A 12647-nucleotide genomic window follows, 5' to 3' on the forward strand; every position below is an offset into this window, starting at 1 on the left:
AACAGTCTCACAGGAGCAATCTAGAGTTTATAAGGAAGCCCAAATTGCTGACCCAGGCTTTTGGATCCAAGGATAATGTTCTATAAACAGAGTGAACTGGAACTCCCCTCTCCCTTCACTGGTAGGTAAGGATTTTGAGGTAGATTTCTCTAAAGAATGTCAAGGGATATGTTTTTATTGCCTTGTATGACAGAGTGCTAGGTAGGAAACCCTGAATATACATTCAGTTCTCAGCAGCTCCAATCAGGCATGGAAGATTGGAGCTGACAAGGCAGACCTGTGCCTAATTTGTGGGTAGGGCTGGGCAGAAACCTATGTGGCAAAGGGAAGATAGGATTAAAATTCAGAATTGTCTGGACAAACTGGAGAAATGGTCTGAAGTAAACAGAATGAAATTCAATATGGACAAATACAAAATAGTCTACTTACGAAGGAACAATCAGTTGCACACATGGAAAATGGGAAATGACTGTGGAAAGGGATCTGTGAGTCATAGTGGATTATAAACTAAATAAGAGTCAACAATGTAATAGTGTTGCAAAAAAAGCAAAGATCATTCTGGGATGTATTAGCAGGGGTGTTGTAAACCAGACACGAGAATTAATTCTTCTGCTCTACTCTGAGCTGATAAAACTGCAGCCGAGAATGTGTGTTCAATTCTGGGTGCCACATTTCAGGAAAGATGTGGAGAAATTGGAGAGGGTCCAGAGAAGAGCAACAAGAATGATTAAAGGTCTTGAGAACATGAGCTATGAAGGAAGGCTGAAAGAATTGGGTTTATTTACTTTGGAAAAGAGAAGACTGAGAGAGGACATGATAGCAGTTTTTAAGTACATAAAATGTTGTTACAAAGAGAGAGAAGAAAAATTATTCTTGCTAGGTTCCGAGAATAGGACAAGAAGCAATGGGCTTAAATTGCAGCAATGGAGGTTTAGGTTGGACATTAGGAAAAACTCCTGTCAGGTAGTTCATTATTGGAATAAATTGCCTAGGAGGTTATGGAACCTCTGTCACTGGAGGGTTTTAGGAGCAGCTTAGGCCATGTCTACACTACACGCCAGATCGGTGGATAGTAATGGATCTATCAGGGATCGATTTATCACGTCTTGTCTAGACGCAATAAATTGATCCCCAAATTGACGCCTGTGCACCATCTCGGCAGGAGGAGTAAGTAGAGTCGATGGGGGAACCGCGGTAGTCAACTTGCCACCATGAGGACAGCCAGGTAAGTCGAACTAAGACTTTGACTTCAGCTATGTGAATAGCATAGCTGGAGTTGCGTATCTTAGACCAATTCCTCCCCTCCCCCCCAGTGTAGACCAGCCCTTAGACAAACACCTGTCAGGGACAGTCTAGATAATACTTAGTCCTACCATGAGTGCAGGGGACTGGACTAGAAGACCTATCAACATTCCTTCCAGTTCTATGATTCTACATCTCTGTCCCTTCTCTTGGGAGGGCATACTACACTGATGCTGATGCTGTGAATACCAGTCTCACAGTCATCTGCTGAGGGGAATTCAGAATTTCCCTTTATTTACTCAGTGCTGCCTCACAAAACTGTACTGCATAAAGTCCTAGTAATTACTTTATTTCCTTAAATGAGATGCATATTCCTTTTTATGTGCTATACTTGTATTAGTCAATGAAGCTTAATGAGACGGACTCTATTCTAACAGTTTTACACTGGAATAATTCCACTGACATCAGCAGTATTACACTGAAGTAACACTGAATCAGGCCTTGTGTTTAAAAAACATAGCAACACACTCCAGTTAGTGAAAGTGATCAAAATGGCTGATCTTTAGAAAAAAATAGAAATGCTAAATTCTTCATTTTCAAAGTTTTGCTACATGTGTTATACATACTAATACATACATAAATGTTGCTTCTTTGTAGGTAGTGTTAGTGACTGGAAGAATCTTTTTAATGAAGATGAGAACCAAGAAATGGACAAAAGGTTTGAAGAACGCCTAGCAAGAACTAAGCTGGGAGCAAAGATGAAGTATGTGGTGTACTGCAAAGCCTGAGGACTAAGAAAACATTGTTAAAGCAACAGTTCCCCACAATTCTATCAGATCAGTTGCATTACATGCACTAGAAAAATAGATCAAGTGATTCAAACTTCTCTGAATGTTTGTAAATGATCACAACTCTCCGCTCTCTTTACAGTGACAGCAGATTCTCAGCATGCTTAGACTGCATACCTTTATTCAAGGCTATTGTGATCAGTCATACCCAGACCAATACTACACCACTGCTCCAGTACATATCACCTGGAAGAACCTCTCTTCCGCAATACCTTCTTTCCCCCCCTACAGTTGTCCCATCTCACCCAACTCCACCAGTTTTGCTAAAATATTTAACAGCATTTGGTATGTGGAGACATTTTCAAAAAATGTTTTAAATGAGGAATCTTCACAAAGGGATTTCTACCAAACACAGGGCCTGATTCAACCCCAGCTCAAGTCAGTACAAATCTTTCCCTAAGAAGACCCATAATAAGCATTGCTCAAATGGAAGGAGAGAGAGAGAAAATTTATTAAAATAAAAGAAGCACAATATTTTCTTATGGCTTTTCATCTTTCTGAAAATAGAGTCTTAGTCTGGGTCTGAACGGATTTGGGAAACTTGTCTGCAAATTTATGGGCAAATTCTCTATTACTGTAAATGGGGGAAACTCTAATGGAGTCAGAGGCATTGTGCCCATTTATACCCACAAAGAATTTCACTGTTAGTATCCCAAAATACATTAGCTTGATTCTTTTCTTGGTTATATGTGTGTTAATCAGCAGCAGCTCCATTGAAATCAGTGAAGTTACACCTGTATAAAATTGCTGTCAGGGAGAGCAGAGTCAGGCCCTGTACAAATTTTCTGGTGGGTCATTCTTAACTCTTGCTTTTGTTATTGCTGTAGCTATAATACATTAAAACTATAGTCTAGCAATGGCTAATATGCTATTTCACAGATTCTGTTGGTCTCCGAGACAGAATTTGGCTTGAGGTTTTGGGGTAGCCCATCCGTGATGCTTAGGGTCACTAGTGGGATAGTGGCTTTGAGGAAAAGGTGTGAAGTGTTCTGAATATAAAAGGCACTAATTGGATATGGTAACAATTGCAATAATTGAGTGAACAGGGAAACTGAAATACCCTGCACCCTCAGCTTTCTGTGCAGTAGGCAGGGAAAAGCTGATTGGCAGGGGAGAGTAAGGACACTGGTGCTCCCGTGGTGCTTGTATGGATAAAGAGAAGACTTTAATCTCCATGGCTGTAAATTCAGCATCTTTCCTAAGCACTAACATTCAACAGAAAATTTGATAACAAGAATAATATTCCAAGCATGCTGACCCAATGTCAAGGTATGGTAGTTGTTCAAATACTGGAGCCAACAACACCAACAAGTGCAAAGAGATGATATAGAAGGTCAGAGAGAAATGATAAAAATGGCCAGAGTATAGCGAAATAGCAATCAAATTGAATAAATGCCTATTGTTTCTCTAGGGAAAAATAGTCTCAAACACATATATTCAGTGGGAGTATCTAGGAAGCAGCAATGCTGAAAGGGATTTAGGGATGAAAGTGGTCAGCAAACTACTATGGATAATACTATATGGCTGTTCGGAAATAGTCAGCACAAGTTTAGGGTTGTCCAGACTGATTCCCCACTCTGCCACTTCAAGTGCGGAAGGTGAGGGCCCGCAAGGATTCTAAAACTTAATACTGGCCACTCCAGCCTTGTATTAAACTCCCAACAGCTTTTCTCTGACCTTGGATGGGTAGAGGCTGCCACCACTCAAGTGCAAAAAAATCCTTGAAAACCCAGGAAGGAGCACTTGGGAAATCCTTCTTATGGGGTAGCCTCGAGCCCTTTCCCCCCTACCCACTTCCAGGGAAGAGCTGAGAAAGAAAACAAAAGGAAATCAGCTGTTGCCACCAGCTAATTAAACAACATGTGCACAACCCTCTTAGGGACACAAAAATCCAATCCAGAAATTCCCAGTGTTAAGTTTTAGAATACCTTGCGGGCCCTCACCTTCTGCACTCAAACTGCCAGAGTGGAGAATTAGCCTTGACATGGAGGCAGAGCGGTCGCTGTAAATTCCATGGCTGTAAATTCAGTAACTTTCCTAAACCCGAAAATTCAACAGAAAATCTATTAACAAGAAAAATATTCCAGGCATGCTGACCTGATGCCAAGGTTAGGCAGTCATCCAAATACTGGAGTCAAGAATACCAACAAGTGAAAAGAGATGATACAGAGGGTCAGAGATAAATTCTTAAAATGGCCAGAGTATAGGGTGCAAAGGGTCTAATGAAACAAAGAGGTGATTTTCCCCTCTGTGTGAATCTACTTGACTATGCCTGAAATATTGTGTTCAGTTCTGAGAACTTCAGTGCTAGAAAGATATTGACAAACTAGGTGCAGTTCAGATAAGATCAACAAAGATTATCAGCAGGATGGAGGGATTGATTTATAAAGAAGATTCATAGCGTATGTCTACACTATGGGATTATTCCGATTTTACATAAACTGGTTTTGTAAAACAGATTGTATAAAGTCGAGTGCACGCGGCCACAACTAAGCGACATTATATTCAGCGGTGTGCATCATGTACCGAAGCTAGCGTCGATTTCTGGAGCGTTGCACTGTGGGTAGCTATCCGGTAGCTACCCCATAGTTCCCAGCACTCCCTGCCCTTTGGAATTCTGGGTGAGATCCAATGCAAAAACAGTATCATGGGGATTCGGGTAAAGTATCGACTCAATCCTTCCTCATGAAAGCAATGGCAGACAATCATTCGTGCCTTTTCCCCTGGATTACCTGGCAGAAACGCCATATCATGGCACCATGGAGCATGTTTTGCCTTTGTCACTGTCCCGTATATTGTACTGGATGCTGCTGACAGACGCGGTACTGCAGTGCTAACACAGCATTCACTTGCCTTTGCAGTAGCAGAGATGGTTACCATCCCTATTGCACCGTCTGCCATGCATTGTATTATCGCGAGATGATGACGGTTATCAGTCGTTCTGTATCGTCTGCTGCTGTGTGGGTGCCGCCTGGCTCTTTCTGAGGTCATTCGGGGCACATGAACAAAAATGGGAATGAACTCCCCGGGCATTCCCTTTCTTGATGTTTTGTCTAAAAATAGAGTCAGTCCTGCCTAGAATATAGGAGCAAGTGATTAGAGAGCCACGATAGCACAGCCGCTCCGTGTCAGAGCCCCAGAGATCCCGCAGAAATGATGAGCTGCATGCCATTCTAGGGGGTGCCCCTGCAACAACCCCACCCGTTGCTTCCCTCCTCCCACAACTCTCCGGGCTACTGTGGCAGTGTCCTCCCATTTGTGTTGATGAAGAATAAATAATGCAGGAATAAGAACAGTACTGACTTTAGGCAGAAAAGAGAGTAGGATGAATGCCTCCAGTCTGCTATGATAGTCCAGGCAGTACAGAATCTTTTCTTTACACATGAAAGGAGGTGGGGGCTGAATAAGCTCAGCCCTCCAAGGATTTGCCCTATGGGAAGAAACAGTTTACCTAGCCTCTGTACAGCTGCTGGGGATGACCGGGTAGTCATTCCCCAATTTTTACCACAGGAGCCACCCGCCGCACCTCACCTCAAGGCCAGCCAGAGGCACTTATATGGCTGGATGATGAATACGGATATCAGCCCATATGTACCGGTCCGCCACTGAGGGATGCTGGTAGTTCAGTCTGCAGCCACCTCTACCAGGCAGCATGCAGTACAACATAGGGGTGGACATGAAAAAGCGCTAAGAAATGTTTTTTTCCCCTTTTCTTTGTGAGGCTAGCAGGGGAAGGGTGTAATTGATGACTAATTACTCTGAGAACAACACCGGAAGAATATTTTTGACACCTTCAGGCATGGACTCAGCAAAGAATGGAAAAGCACTTTCGGAGACTGCGGGAATGTGGGATAGCTTGGAGTCCCAGAACCCCCCTCCCCCATGAGCGTCCATTTGGATTTCTTTGGCTTTCCATTAAACGGCTTGTCACCGCCCCAGCAACATGTGCTGTGGCCATCTGTCTATCAATAAGCTGGAAGATTTTTTCAAATGCTTTGTCATATTCGTCTTCGTAGACTAGCTCTGATAGAAGCATCTTTTTCCCGCTAATACAGGATCAGAATCCAGCTATCTCCGTACAGTCCCTGCTGGATGCTGCTTTTTGGATTTGACTGCATCACCACCCATATGCCTGACAGAGCTCCAGACGCTGGGTCAATACAGGAAATTTGAATTCATAAAGGGTTCGCAAGGTCTTTTCCTGTCTACCTGGCCATGTCATCCTAGTTCAGACTTGCTTCCAGAGCGCACAATGGTGCACTGTGGATACCGCCCGGAGGCCACATACCGTCGATCTGGCGACCACACACCCTAATTCCACATGCAATACTGATTCAGCAACACTCTCTCTCGTCGGGAGAGTACAGAAACCAATTTAAAGAGCCCTTTATATTCGAATACAAAAGGGCCTCCCTTGTGTGACGGGCTGAGCGTTGAAATCGGTTAACGCTGCTAAATTATTTAAACGCATAGTGTAGACCAGGCCATAAAGTTTGAGCCAGATTTTGCTGCTCCTCGTTACACCAGTTAAGTCAGATACTGACTCTTGCCAAAATCTATGGAATTTTCTTGATTTTCAATGGTTAACCCAGTGGAGAATTCACCCAGTATGTATAGATTGGCTAAATGGCAGATAAACTTGGGACAAGATAGCAGCTGACACTCACTTGGACAGAAAGGCAGAGGAATAATCCTCAAAGAGGCAGAAGAACTCTTTCTTTTAACACCTGGGTGCATGAGACTTATAGGTGTGTCAATGAAAAAGGCAGAGTTTAATCTAAATGGGAAAAAATCTGACAGAGAAGTGTAACATACAGTGAAACTTCATCATCTGGGGACACTTAAATCCTAGATAGCACAAAGACCAATATTGCGGGAAGCATCCTGAACTGGTAGTGAGATGAACTGATAAGCTACAGGATTTTTTTCATGAACAATTCTATGAGTCAGGGAATTAAATCCAGATATTTCCACTATAGGTGTAACCTCACCATTTCTCAGAAGCTAAACAGATTCAGGCCTGTAAAGAAATTAAATGGGAGATTTCTGAAGAAACACCTAATGCAGTTGCTGAGCTGTGTTGCGTGATGTTCATTCAACCTATCAAGGTGTCTAACTTTCAGACAGAAGGCCAAAGGTGCAAGTCAAATCAATAACAACAAAATATATGGACCTGCCTGGGAACCAAAATGTTAATGATGTTTAATAAAATAAACTAAGACAACAGAATATACTAACAGGGAAGGCATGAATATATTAAACCAGATGTATTTGTTCAGTTCAGCAAAGCTAAACAAACTGCATGTGCCCTTTATCTCTGGGCAGGTAATTTAAAAATACTGGACTATGACACAAATTATTTTTGCAGCCAGAAAACTCATGTTAACAAAAACTAGCTATTGCTCAGGTCTATTGCTAGGGTGTTAACTGGGATCAATTGACCTGTGTCCTACTGCCAGCTCAGCCACTGGCCTACTCTGTGAATTTGGCAAGTTACTTCTTTCTCCAAGCCTCTGTTTTATCATCCAGCCTTTGTTGTCTTGTCTATTAACACGGTAAACTCTTCAGGGGCAGGGGCGAACTGTCTGCCTCCTTTGTTTATTACGGCACCTAGTAATACAGGGACTTGAATTGTTGGTTGGCGCTACAGCACTAGTATAATAAATAATGAATATTAATATATCTTAGAAATGTATTCTTCTTTATTTTTAACAATCATTAGAATCAAAGAATATCAGGGTTGGAAGAGATCTCAGGAGTATTTATCCACCCCGCCAACAGGACAATTCTAAAACTAATTAAGAAAAAAAAAAAAACATCTCAGACAGGCCTTTGTCAAATCCTGACCTTAAAAAACCTCTAAGGAAGGAGATTCCACAAACCCCCCTAGGTAATCCATTCCAGTGCTTCACCACAGATCCTAAGGTGAAAAGTTTTTCTTAATATCCAGCCTAAAAATTTCCCACACTGCAACTTGAGACCTTTATTTCCTTGTTCTGACATCAGGTACCACTGAGAAACATCCTAGATGCTTATTCTCTTTATGAACTGGCTTTGCAGGTAGTTGAAAGCAGCTTTCCAAATCCCCCATCCAGTCTTTTCTTCTGCAGACTAAACAATCCCAGTTTCCTCAGCCTCTTCTCATAAGTCATGTGCTCCAGCCCCCTAATCATTTTTGTTGCCCTCTGCTGGACTCTTTCCAATTTTGCCACGTCCTTCTTGTAGTGTGAGGCCCAAAACTGGAAACAGTACTCCAAATGAGGCCTCACCAATGCAGAATAGAGGGGAATGATCATGTCCCTCTATCTGCTAGCAATGCCCCTACTTATACAGCCCAAAATGCTATTAGCCTTCTTGGCAACAAGGGCACACTGTTGACTCATATCCAGCTTTTCATCCACTGTAACCCCTAGGTCCTTTTAAGCAGAACTGCTTCCTAGCCATTCGGTCCCTAGTCTGTAACAGTGAATGGGACTCTTCCGTCCTAAGTGCAGGACTCTCCACTTGTCCTTGTTGAACCTCATCAAGTTTCTTTTGGCCCAATTCTCTAAAATACTACATTTTTTCAAAGACGGGCTTTCTTTCATTATTCACAGACAAAAACAAACTTTGTTAACTTGAAGTTAGGGTCGCAAAGTGGAACAGAACTCACCCAAACTGCAGTATAACAACACTGCTGCAGAGTGGGCTCCAGGCACCAGCCCAGCAAGCAGCTGCTTGGGGCGGCCAAGGGGAAGGGATGGCAAGTCCAGGTCTTTGGTGGCAATTCAACGGTGGGTCCTTCACTCCCTCTTGCAGTGAAGGACCAGCCACTGAATTTTGAAGTGGCGGTGGTAGAGCTGCAGATCGCAATTGCGGCTTTTTTTTCTTTTTGCTGCTTGGGGCAGCAAAAACCCTGGAGCCGGCCCTGCACTGCAGTTTAAAATTTCCAAGATTTTTGAAAATAGGAGTCTAAAGTTAGGTTCTTAAGCCCAAATTTAGGCACTGGAAATTAGGCCTGATATTCAAAATTACTGAGTACCTAGATGCTCTTCCCTTGACTCTAATCAGAAATGCTTGGTGTTGAGGGTGACAGTTTGGGATATGGCTATATCAGACTGTGAAGTGTGTTTTGGGCCAGTGTTGCTATTGTGTCAATATTTCGACATAAGTTCAAACTTGCCTGTTATGTTCATTTCAAACAGCTATCCTTACACCGGCATAAAACTGGTGTGAGCTCAGCCTCAAGCACTATACGCATTTACGTGCCATCTTTAACTATTGATATTGCAACTGCTATAGCTATAATACAACCAAACTTTAGTTAAGAAACAGTCTTTACACTATTTCACAGATTCTCACAGTTTTTTCACACAACCTGAGCAACTCAGCACCTCTGAGGGGACAAATCCTACTTGCTTTATTCAGATGAGTAGTGTGGTTGTAGCACAGGTAGGCACCTGCATGCTAGCTTTAATTTAGCTAGCCCAGGTAACAGTAGCAGTGTAAATATGACGGCACAGGCTTTGGCATGGGCTAACAACCAGAGTACAGATCCAGGATTCCCAGTGGGTTTGTAGGCTGGTTGCTAACCTGCGCTGAAGCCTATGTCACCACATCTACACTACTGTTTCCAGCACTAGCTAGATTAAAGCTACCATGAGTATGCTACCTGTGCTACAATCACACCTTCACTTGCAATGTAACATACACAGGAGTGGACAGCACATTGCACCTCACTTTGTATTGCAAAATGGCTCATGCAAAAAGCCAATGCCATGTTAGACTGCACAGGGTAAAAGAACATACGCAGCATAAGAAAACTGTAGCATAACTACAACATACTGAGCAAGGTTTTGTGTTTTCAGATGAATACCTACAACTAGGCTTCTGAATCCATATTATAGCTACTTAAATAAATGGCCTGATTTTCAAAATTGTTGAATATCTGAAAACTTCCCTTGGCTCATATGGGAACTGCTGAATGCAAAGTGTAGTGCATGTTACCCTAGGATGCTTATAGTTCCAGATATCTAGAAAGCTCAGTACTGAAGGCCACAGTCAGGGTCAGATTAACTTCTTGTGGGTCCGGTGCCAAACATATTTGTGGTCCCCCATTGGGGAAATAAGGCATGTGATGGGAGGTGGTCCGCAGAGCAAGGGGCCAGCTGGGGGCAATGAAGTGCAGCACAGCAGGAGTGGCCCTACTCAGCCCAGCACAAGGGCACTGTTTGCAAACCCAGAACTGCTAGACCCACACTGGCCCACTGAGCCCTGCGCTGCCAGCATGCCCCTTCCACACTGCCCCCTGCCCAGTGCCCTGCCCTTTAGCCCAGCGCCCCCTCACCCAGAGACTTCCCCCACAGATCCCTATGCCCAGCTCCCCCTTGCCCAGAGACCTTCCCCACAGATCCCTATTCACAATGCCTCCAGACCTCTATGCCCAGCACTCCCTGCCCAAAGACGATCCTGCTGACCTCCCACAACTGAACAGCACCCTGCACACCATACCCCCTGGCTAGCTCCCCAACCCACAGATCCTCTACTGTCCAGTACCCCCTTCACAGCCTCACCATCGCAGCTGTACAGCACCCCATATTCCTGAGGGAATTCTGCATCAAATTTTGTGCAATTTTAAAATTCTGCAATTTTTTTTTTACAATAAATAAATGTGGAAGTTTCACCATGGCAGTGGGGAGCACAGGCTACTGAGGTGGGAAAATACCCTGCAGCCTCCCCCACCGCCCTGGGACAAGGACTTGGCAGTGAGGCTGTACCTGACCCTTACACAGCACAAGAGCCATGCCTGCCACAGAAACACCCTGGGGCCCTGCCCCTTTTGCGCCAGGCACACCAGATGCAGGAAGGGAGGCTCAGCCTGGCAGCAGGATCCAAGTGCAGAGGAAATTAGTATGAGGTGTCGGGGGGATCCAGATGGGGGTAAGAGGGTTCTGTGTGGGGCATTCTGGGGGCAGGCAGCACAGTGGGGGATCTGGATGCACAGGGAGGTTCCAGGTGCAGGAGCAATGGGAGTCTGCAGGGGGGACCAAGTGAAAGTGGTTGGAGCTCAGCGGGGCTGGAGGGGTGCCTGGGTGCAGGGGAGGTGGAGTTCATTTGGGTGGGGGTCCAGGTGTAGGTGGCTGGGGCTCAGTGGGGTGTCTCATCCGCATGGTAAAGATGCAGGGGAGGTGAGGGTTGTCAGGGTGAGGGTTTCATGGGCCTGCTTAAGAGGGGAGCCCCAGCTGCTGCCAAGAGGATCCGCATGCTGGGCCCCTGCTTCCCCCATGTCCTTCTCTTCCCTATCCCATATTCCATCCCCACCACTCCATCTCCTCCCCATTCCACCCCCTTCCTTCCCCACTGCCTCTGCTCCTGCTTCCCCCATCCCCTTCTCTTCCCCATCCCCTGTCCCTTCCCCACCACTCAATCTCATCCCCATCCCTTGCTCTCCCCCTTGCCCTTGCTTCCCCCATCCCCTTCTCTTCCCCATCCCATGTCCTTTCCCCAAGCTCATCCCCATCCCCATCCCTTGCTCATCCTCATCTCTTGCTCTCTCCCCTGCCCTCGCTTCCCCCATCCCCTTCTCTTCCCCATCACTCCATCTCCTCCACACCCCACACCCTTCCTTCCCCACTGCCTCTTCCACCCTGCCCCCACTTCCCCCATCCCCTTCTCTTCCCCATCCCATGTCCCTTCCCCACCACTCCATCTCCTCCCCATGCTTAAGGGGAACCGCCCCCCAGAACGAGCCAGTGGAGCGGGTTGGGGCCAGGTCGCTCCACTTCCTGCTGCCAGGTGATTGCACAGCAGGCCTGAGCCTGCACTCACGGGGCGGCGGGAAGTGGAGTGACTCAGCCCCACCTCGTCCACTCTGCTCCCCTGGTTCCCAGCCTTGGGACTTGGGGGAACCGCCCCCCAGCACTTGCCCGCGATGTGGCTGGGAGCCGGTGGAGCGGGCTGGGACTGACTCACTCCACTTCCTGCTGCCAGTGAGTGCAGGGCCACTGATCCCTGCTGTAGTCCTCTGGGGAGTGGGGGCGGAGCAAGCTGAGCCAGCCAGGGGATCGGGTCGTCCAGGGCCCCTTCTGACTCTGGCCCAGCCATAGCCCCTTTTAACTCAAACAGGGCCACCCAGAGGATTCAGGGGGCCTGGGGCAAAGCAATTTCAGAGTCCCTTTCCATAAAAAAAAATTGCAATACTATACAATACTAAAGTCTCGTTGGGGCCCCTATGGGGCCTGGGGCAAATTGCCCCATTTGCTCCCCCCCCACATGGGTGGCCCTGGGAAAAATAAACCTTCCGCATCTCGGCACAAACACAATTTTAAGAAAACTTCTTTACAAGGTATCACTGGTTCTCAGCATCAGCTAGTGCTAAAAGGCACTAAAGCTCATTAAAAGGGTTGGACAAATATTTTCTGTCAAAACTTTTTTTGGATTGAAAACTAGGGGTTTTTAAAAAGCAGAAAAAAATCACGGACAATGTCTGCTTTCCGTCAAAATTTGTTGTTTTGTTTTTTTTTTAATTGAAAAGCTGAAATTAGTCTGCCAAAACCTGAATATGGTTTGGGGTTTCAG

The sequence above is a fragment of the Chelonoidis abingdonii genome, chromosome 3, assembly GCF_003597395.2.
Source record: "Chelonoidis abingdonii isolate Lonesome George chromosome 3, CheloAbing_2.0, whole genome shotgun sequence".
NCBI lineage: Eukaryota > Metazoa > Chordata > Testudines > Testudinidae > Chelonoidis > Chelonoidis abingdonii.